The 7,359-nt window shown below is 44.7% G+C and overlaps 1 pseudogene; it reads right to left on the reverse strand.

Annotated features, from left to right (window-relative positions):
- Positions 1 to 1,844: 1,844 nt before the first annotated feature.
- On the reverse strand, positions 1,845 to 7,144 carry LOC137225984 (ATP synthase subunit beta, mitochondrial pseudogene; annotated as a pseudogene).
- Between the last annotated feature and the right edge of the window lie 215 nt (positions 7,145 to 7,359).

Raw genomic sequence — 7,359 nt, forward strand, 5'->3', positions numbered from 1 at the left:
GAACTCTAGCATGTGTTTTTCAGTTAAGTTGGAATCATTTTTTTCAAAGGAAGCAGAAAAGCTATATTTGTTTTCCAACACTTCATCAACATCAAAGTATTTACCAAGTTCTCATCTGTGTGTAGCACTTTGCTACTTGCGTTCCAGCTTTGCCACTAGTTATCTGTGTAACTTGGGCATGTCATTTTGTTTCATGTAATTTTTGACTCTAGCTTCCTTATTTGTGAAAAATAAAGAAAAGGTTGGAGTAGTTTAAGGTCTTTCCAGATCTAACGATCAAGGAAGAAAAACAAGCATCGTATATCTTGTGAGTTTATTTAATACAACAAAGCAATCATTTGCTCAAGGAAACTAGGAACTTCACTCACTTATTCATTCTACAGTCCTGCCTAGACTTGGAGTGTAGTGAATAAGAACACTGACATGGGAGCCTGAGCTTGAATTCTGGCTTTGCCATCTCCCTGATTCTAGGCAAGTTTCTTAACCTCTTTGTGCCTCATCACCTTCGATGTAAAGGGAGAAACATGACACTAGTACTTAACTCAAAGGTTTTAGTGTAAAATGTATCAGATGTTTAGAATATATAAAGATATTCAATAAATATTAGCTATTATTATTTATTGGGAACTGACTCGGTGCCAGGCACACTGTTAAACATTTGGGATATAAGAATAAATAATGGGGCAGTTAGACTTTACTGAATCCAGTCAGGCCTTTTAGTGGTTCTTAAATCTGGTTGCACATTAGAATCACCCGAGGAGCTTGTAAAATTCCATCCTTGTGTCACTCTGTGGGAATTGGGGCTCAGACACCAGCACAAGTGCTGATAATCTGGCTACTGTTATTGTTGGGAGTAATAACTGTCCTTCGTCTCTGTCCCAGGAGTCTTGTGCCTTCTCCCAGCGCTCATGGAACTGAAGCAGAGTGACCTGTTAGCTTACAAGTAGGATAAAATCTCAGACTTTTCATATTTTTTTATACGGTCTAGATCTAACAATGAGTTTATAGGAAATCTAAGGGAAAGAGGACAGGGTAAACAACATTAAGAGGATATAATCAGCCAAACTCAGAATGTAGGAATTCTCCAGAAGAAATAATCCAGTTTCTTCGACAAATGAACAGCATGGTGGGGAAGGATGGAGAATTCTTAAAGAGACTAATATCAAATGAAATGCGTGAGCCTTGCACAGACCATTATTCAAGTAGGACTTGCCATTCATTCACTCATTCACTTATTCACTTTGCTGGGCTAGGAGCTAGAGCTACAAAGACATAAGATATGGTTTCTAGTCTTAAGAATATCATCATTTAAAAAAGGGAGGCAGGGCTTCCCTGGTGGCGCAGTGGTTGAGAATCTGCCTGCTAATGCAGGGGACACGGGTTCGAGCCCTGGTCTGGGAGGATCCCACATGCCGCGGAGCAACTAGGCCCGTGAGCCACAACTACTGAGCCTGCGCGTCTGGAGCCTGTGCCCCGCAACAAGAGAGGCCGCGACAGTGAGAGGCCCGCGCACCGCGATGAAGAGTGGCCCCCGCTTGCCGCAACTGGAGAAAGCCCTCGCACAGAAACGAAGACCCAACACAGCAAAAATAAATTAATTAATTAATAAAACAAAGGACTAATCTTTGCCAAAGAATGATTGAAGTTTAAAAAAAAAATTATAAAAAAAATAAAAATAAATAAAAATAATAAAAAAGGGAGGCAGACATGTAAACAAATTATATAGAAACTGTGTTAGAAGCAGGTACTGGATATAGTGGAGGAAAGAGGGACCATTAATTCATGGGGCCGAGAGAAAAATTAAAAAAATGAATTCATGCTGGAGCTGATCCTTGAGCTTAACTTTACAGCCACCTGGAGTAGCTGAGATAAGAGCACTGTGCTTTCCGTGCACAGAACACAACTAACTTGTCTTCCTCAGAAAGTTCATCCATACCCAGGATGGCAGGGACGTCCTGGAGGGATTTGTATTCCTGCAGGATCTTTTGCACCCCACAGGCAATATCATAACGCTCATTGCCAACAATGTTGGGATCCATGATGGGAGAGGTGGAGTCCATAGATGGATAGATGCCCAGCTCAGCGACAGCATGGGACAGCACAGTGGCAGCATCCAAATGGGCCAAGGTAGTGGCAGGGGCAGGGTCAGTCACGTCATCAGCAGGCATGTAGATAGTCTGCACAGATATGATGGATCCCTTTTTGGTGGTGGTGATTCTTTCCTGCATGGTACCCATGTCAGTGGCCAGGGTAGGCTGATAACCACAGCAGAAGGGATTCTGCCCAATAAAGCAGCCACTTCTGAGCCAGCCTGGGTGAAGTGAAAGACGTCATTGATCAACAGCAATGCATCTCGGCCTTTTCTTGGTCTCTGAAGTATTCAGCTACAGTTAATCCAGTCAGAGCTACCCAGGCCTGAACACCAGGCAGTTCATTCATTTGACTGTACCCCAGCACTACCTCAGAGGTTGCATCTGTTAAGTTGATAACACCAGACTCAATCATTTCATGGTATAAGTCATCGCCCTCACAGGTCCTCTCACCAACACCAGCACACACAGAGTAACCACCATGGGCTTTGGCATCGTTGTTGATTAACTCCACGATCAGTACTGTCTTGCCAACTCCAGCACCACCGAAGAGCCCAGTTTTGCCACCCTTGGCCTAGGAAACCAGCAGATCCACAACCTTGATACCAGTAACCAGAATTTGCTGCTCAGCGCTCATCTCCACGAATCCAGGAGCCTCAGCATGAATACTGGCAAAGCGTTTGGTTTTGATGGGACCTCCCTCATCAATATGTTCTCCAATGACATTCATGATTCTGCCCAAGGTCTCAGGGCCAACAGGAATTTTGACTGGTGCACCAGAATCCAGGACTTTCTGTCCTCTAAGCAAGCCTTCTGTACCACACATGGCAATGGTCCTTGCTGTGCTCTCACCCAAATGCTGGGCCGCCTCCAAAACCAGACTGGTCTCCCTGCCTTGCACTTCCGGGGCATTTAGGATGGGTGGCAGTCCCTCATCAAATTGGACGTTCACCGCTGCACCAGTGACCGCCACAATGTGCCCAATGGCGGTGCCTGCCTTTGGCGAGGGATATATTTAAGCGGCATTGTCTCCAGCAGGCTGGAGCGGCTCACAGTAAGACCTAGGCTTGGGGTAGCGGCGCTGAAGGGCTGAGTCCCTGAAAGGCCCCAGAACCTGGGGCATCGGCCACACGACCCACAAGACCCAACAAGGCAGAGCCCGGGTCGGGGGTGGAATGAAGAGCATTTGACTTTAACACCTCACCTCCCAATCAAGTGAGAAAAATCCCTGCTGGGTTCCTTGTCTCAGAAAAGAGTCTTTTAGATTCAACACAAAATGTGATGCTATCGTCTGGAGCAGAATGCCATCCCTAAGTCCCTCACATCTCTAGGCGGAGCTGAGATGCTGGGCAAATTCACGACCCTCACTGATGTGTTAAGGGCTTAGATCTTGATCAGTCATCTTAAGTTGTTAGTTGTAGGACAGTGTTTTTATGCTGTTGCGTTATATAAACCTGATTTCTTTATTCTGGTGTGTAAATATTATTTCTTGGTATAAATAATTGGTTATATCAATTTGCTGGTTTTACTCATCTGTAAATCCCGAGTCTCTAGAAAAAAAATGTGTACATAAAACTTATTTGATGCATTTTTTTACAATCATATGATTTAGCCCTTTCAAGTGTACGATTCAAAGTTTATAAAGTAACTTTATCAAGTTGTGCAACTTGTATCAACATACATCTGTTGAAGAGCATTTCCTTTGGGCTGAAATTTGAAAGATGAATAGGTATTTGATAGGGAGACAAGGGAAGGGAAAGATAATCCAGGGAAAGTGGAAGGGATGAGCAAACGACTACAATATTAACTAATTAATAGAAAATTAGTAGAATTTTCATTACGTACCCAGCTAAGAGCTTTATATGGATTATTTCACTTACACCTCATAACAACAACATAACAATGATGTAGGGAGAATTATTATAATAACCCTCATCTTACAGATGGGGAAGCTGGGGCACAGTGAGTATATTGCCTTAGGTTACACCGTTAGTGAGTGGTGGGATGGAATTGTAATTCAAATCCAGGTAGTCTGACTGTAAGGACTACATCCTTTCTCATTCTGTCTTCCTGCCTGGAAGGTCCTGAGGTCTAAAAGCAGACTGGTATAAAGGAGCTTGAATGACTTGAGTGCAGAGGAAGTGGCAGTGGGCAGGAGCCATGGGGCTGCTGAGAGGGTACTCCAGCTTCTGTCTGGTGTGACTAATGGATTATGAAGACAAGGAAACAAGAGGAAGGGCAGGTAATACTGAGTCTGAGATTTCTGAGGGTCACTCAAGTGGAAACATCCAGAAGGTGTCTGGATACACACAACAGGGCTTGCAATAAAGATTTCACTCTCACTTATGTATGAGTAGCTGAAGACAAGAGTGTAAATGAAACTCTCCAGGCATAAGGAATGAAGAGAGAAGGCATAGGACAGAACTCTGCAGGATGTGAACTTTTGAAGATAGAACAAAGGAAGATGCTATGGACTGAATTGTTCATAAAATAAAATTCATATGTTGAAACGCTGACCCTCAATATGACTGTTTGGGAAATAGGGCTTTTTAGGAGATAATTAAGGTTAATGAAGTCATATGGCTATGGTCCTAATCCAAAGGGGTTGGTGGCCATATAAGAAGAGGAAGAGAGAGAGAGATCTTTCCACACATAAATACTGAGAGAAGGCCATGTGAGGACACAGCAAGAAGTCTGCTATCTGCAAGTGGGGAAGAGAGCTCTGACCAGAAACGGACCCTGTTGGACCTTGATCTGGGGCTTCTACCTCCAGAACTGTAAGAAAACATTTTCTGTTGTTAAAGCCACCCAGTCTATGGAACTTTGTATGGCAGCCCAAGCAGACTAAGAAAAGGAGCCAGTTGTGCAGCCTAAGAATGGATGATCAGAGAAGGAGAAAGAGACAGAGTGGCATCATGGAGGTCAAGGTTGTAGTTCCACAATAGGAATAGTAAACCGGATTTCCCTCTAAGAGGTCATAAATTTTGACACATACTCATTTGATTTGACAAATAAGAAGTCATTGGTGACCATGCCAGGGTGTGGAAGTGGTGGGGCAGAAGCCAGATTACAGTGGATTGAAGAGTACATCTGAGTTGAAGAAGTGGATTGTCTCGAGACCCTTTGTACTGGCCTCACCCAGGAGCTTATCAGAAGTTCAAACTCTCAGTCTCCATCCTAGACCTACTGGATCATAATCTCATTTGAATAAGATGCCCATAAATGAAAGTTGAGAGTCTAGACCATTCCTTGTGGGAAGCTACGTGGGAATGAAAGGAGGGAGGATTAGGGGATAGTCAGGGGGAAGCAGAAGGGAATTTTAATTTATTTTTCAGAAGGGAATTTTTAAATGTGAGGCACTTGAATTTACTGATAGTCTGTGAGGAAGAAATCGGTTGAAAGGGGAAGACTGAAAAAAAAGGAGAAAGAAAGAATAACCAATGGAGCAAGGACATAAGAGGTGAGATCAAGAACTTAAGTGGAGAAAATAGCCTAGTTTGAGAGTAGGAACACTTCTCCATTTGGCCTGGGAAAAAGAAAATCCTGGTTATGCAGACATAGATTTTTAGGTAGAGGTGAAGAGCTGAGGAAGTATATGTCCAACAGCTTCGGTTTTTTCCTCTATAAAGTTGGAGGCATAAATACCTTCTTAAAAAGAGGAGTGAATTGATTGAAACGCAAGTGGTTAAAATGAGGGTCCATGGGATCTGGGATGGATAGGAAAGTATGTGTCCATGAATATGTAAAGGAATTCATCTTGGGTGGCCTTGGCCTGCAGCAGCTTGAAGCAGGATTTCAGTTCCCAGCCAGAGATGGAGGTCCGGCTGTGGCAGTGAGAGTGCTAAATCCTAGCCGCTAGACCAATGGCCAGTGACAAGGCCCTGGCCCAAAGGGCTTTGCAGAAATGAATTCCCACAAAGACGGAAAGTAGTGAAACAAGTAAAGCGTTTATTAAGAGGACAGATAGTACGTGTGGATAGACAGGCGGGCTGAGAGAGAAAGTCGCGCCCTCGTGGTAGTTTGAATCACTTATGTGTGGCATTTCTTCCGGGTTTCCTTTGGCCACTCGTCTTGCTTTACCTGGTTCTGAGTCTGTATTTGGTTTATCTCAGGATCCTCCCATGTGTGCATGTGCATCTCTTAGCCAAAATGTATTCTGGTGAAGAGGCCTATGGGTAGGTCGACATCACTCCCTTTTGATTTCCAAGGAGCCTTTCTGCACGTGTATAGTTGGAAAGGTGTCATTGACCTTGAGAATGAGAAATCTGTGGTCTCTTATCTGGGTGGGGCTCAGTTCCTCCTCGTCTTCATCTTGGAGTTATCTGTCCACAGGGGACAAACTCTAGCTGCTCAGCCAGGGACCCATCTATCTCCTGCCTCAGAATGGAATGGAAGGGAAGGACCGAGAAACGGGAAGATATAAGAGCCGTGAGGTCAAGAGAGTGTGGTCAAGGATTGGTACGTTGGAGTTAAACATGTCAGAGGTGAAGCAGAAACACCTCTGGACAATGACAAAGTCTTGGGCGTGGCCATGGAGTGGGTGGTCGATGAGTGACAAAAGACTGTTAGAGTCATGAAGATTAGAGAATGTTGAGCAGAGTAGGTCAGATAGATTGTCACCGTGGATGTTAAGGTCATTCCTGGTGACAGATGGAGACAAAAGGCTGAGAGCTGGATTTGGACCTCAGAGTTCTCAAGGGGGGAATCTGTTGTGACTGTGAGGAGAAAGGCACAGAGGATGGAATGGGAAGATGTGTGAAAGCTCAACGAAGTGAAGATTTTGTACGATGGTTTAAAAGCAGCAATGGGGAGCAAGTAGAAGGAGGGCAGTGATTCTCACTCCTGGCGGTGATAAGGGGTCAGGGATGCCAGGAAGGGAGAGCACAGTGTGTCCCATGTTGCTCTGAGCTCACCAGTTCCTGCTGTGGGCTCTAATCTTGCTGTCTGCAAGTCTCACTGCTTCTCCTTCCTACCTTGTCAGTTCTTCCCATATCACTGGTGGTCACCAGGCTGAGCGGCTTCTCATCTGCAGTCTCCGTGCTTGTTTCAACCATGCAGCCTCAAGGCCCACGGTCTGGGATGGGACCCTGATGGCCAGTGAGGACTCCAGCACACGAGAGATACTCTGTAAGTGTTGGACCTCTTCCTTTCCTTCTCTCCTTTCTCCAGGTAAGTTTTGTACACTTGAAAATGGAGTTCGGTGATTGCAGCCACAGCCCAGCCACTGCTGATGGTGAGCTGGTGAGCCCTGAGTGAACCCAGGAAGGGA

This window comes from Pseudorca crassidens, chromosome 6 (genome assembly GCF_039906515.1).
Source record: "Pseudorca crassidens isolate mPseCra1 chromosome 6, mPseCra1.hap1, whole genome shotgun sequence".
NCBI classification, from domain to species: domain Eukaryota; kingdom Metazoa; phylum Chordata; class Mammalia; order Artiodactyla; family Delphinidae; genus Pseudorca; species Pseudorca crassidens.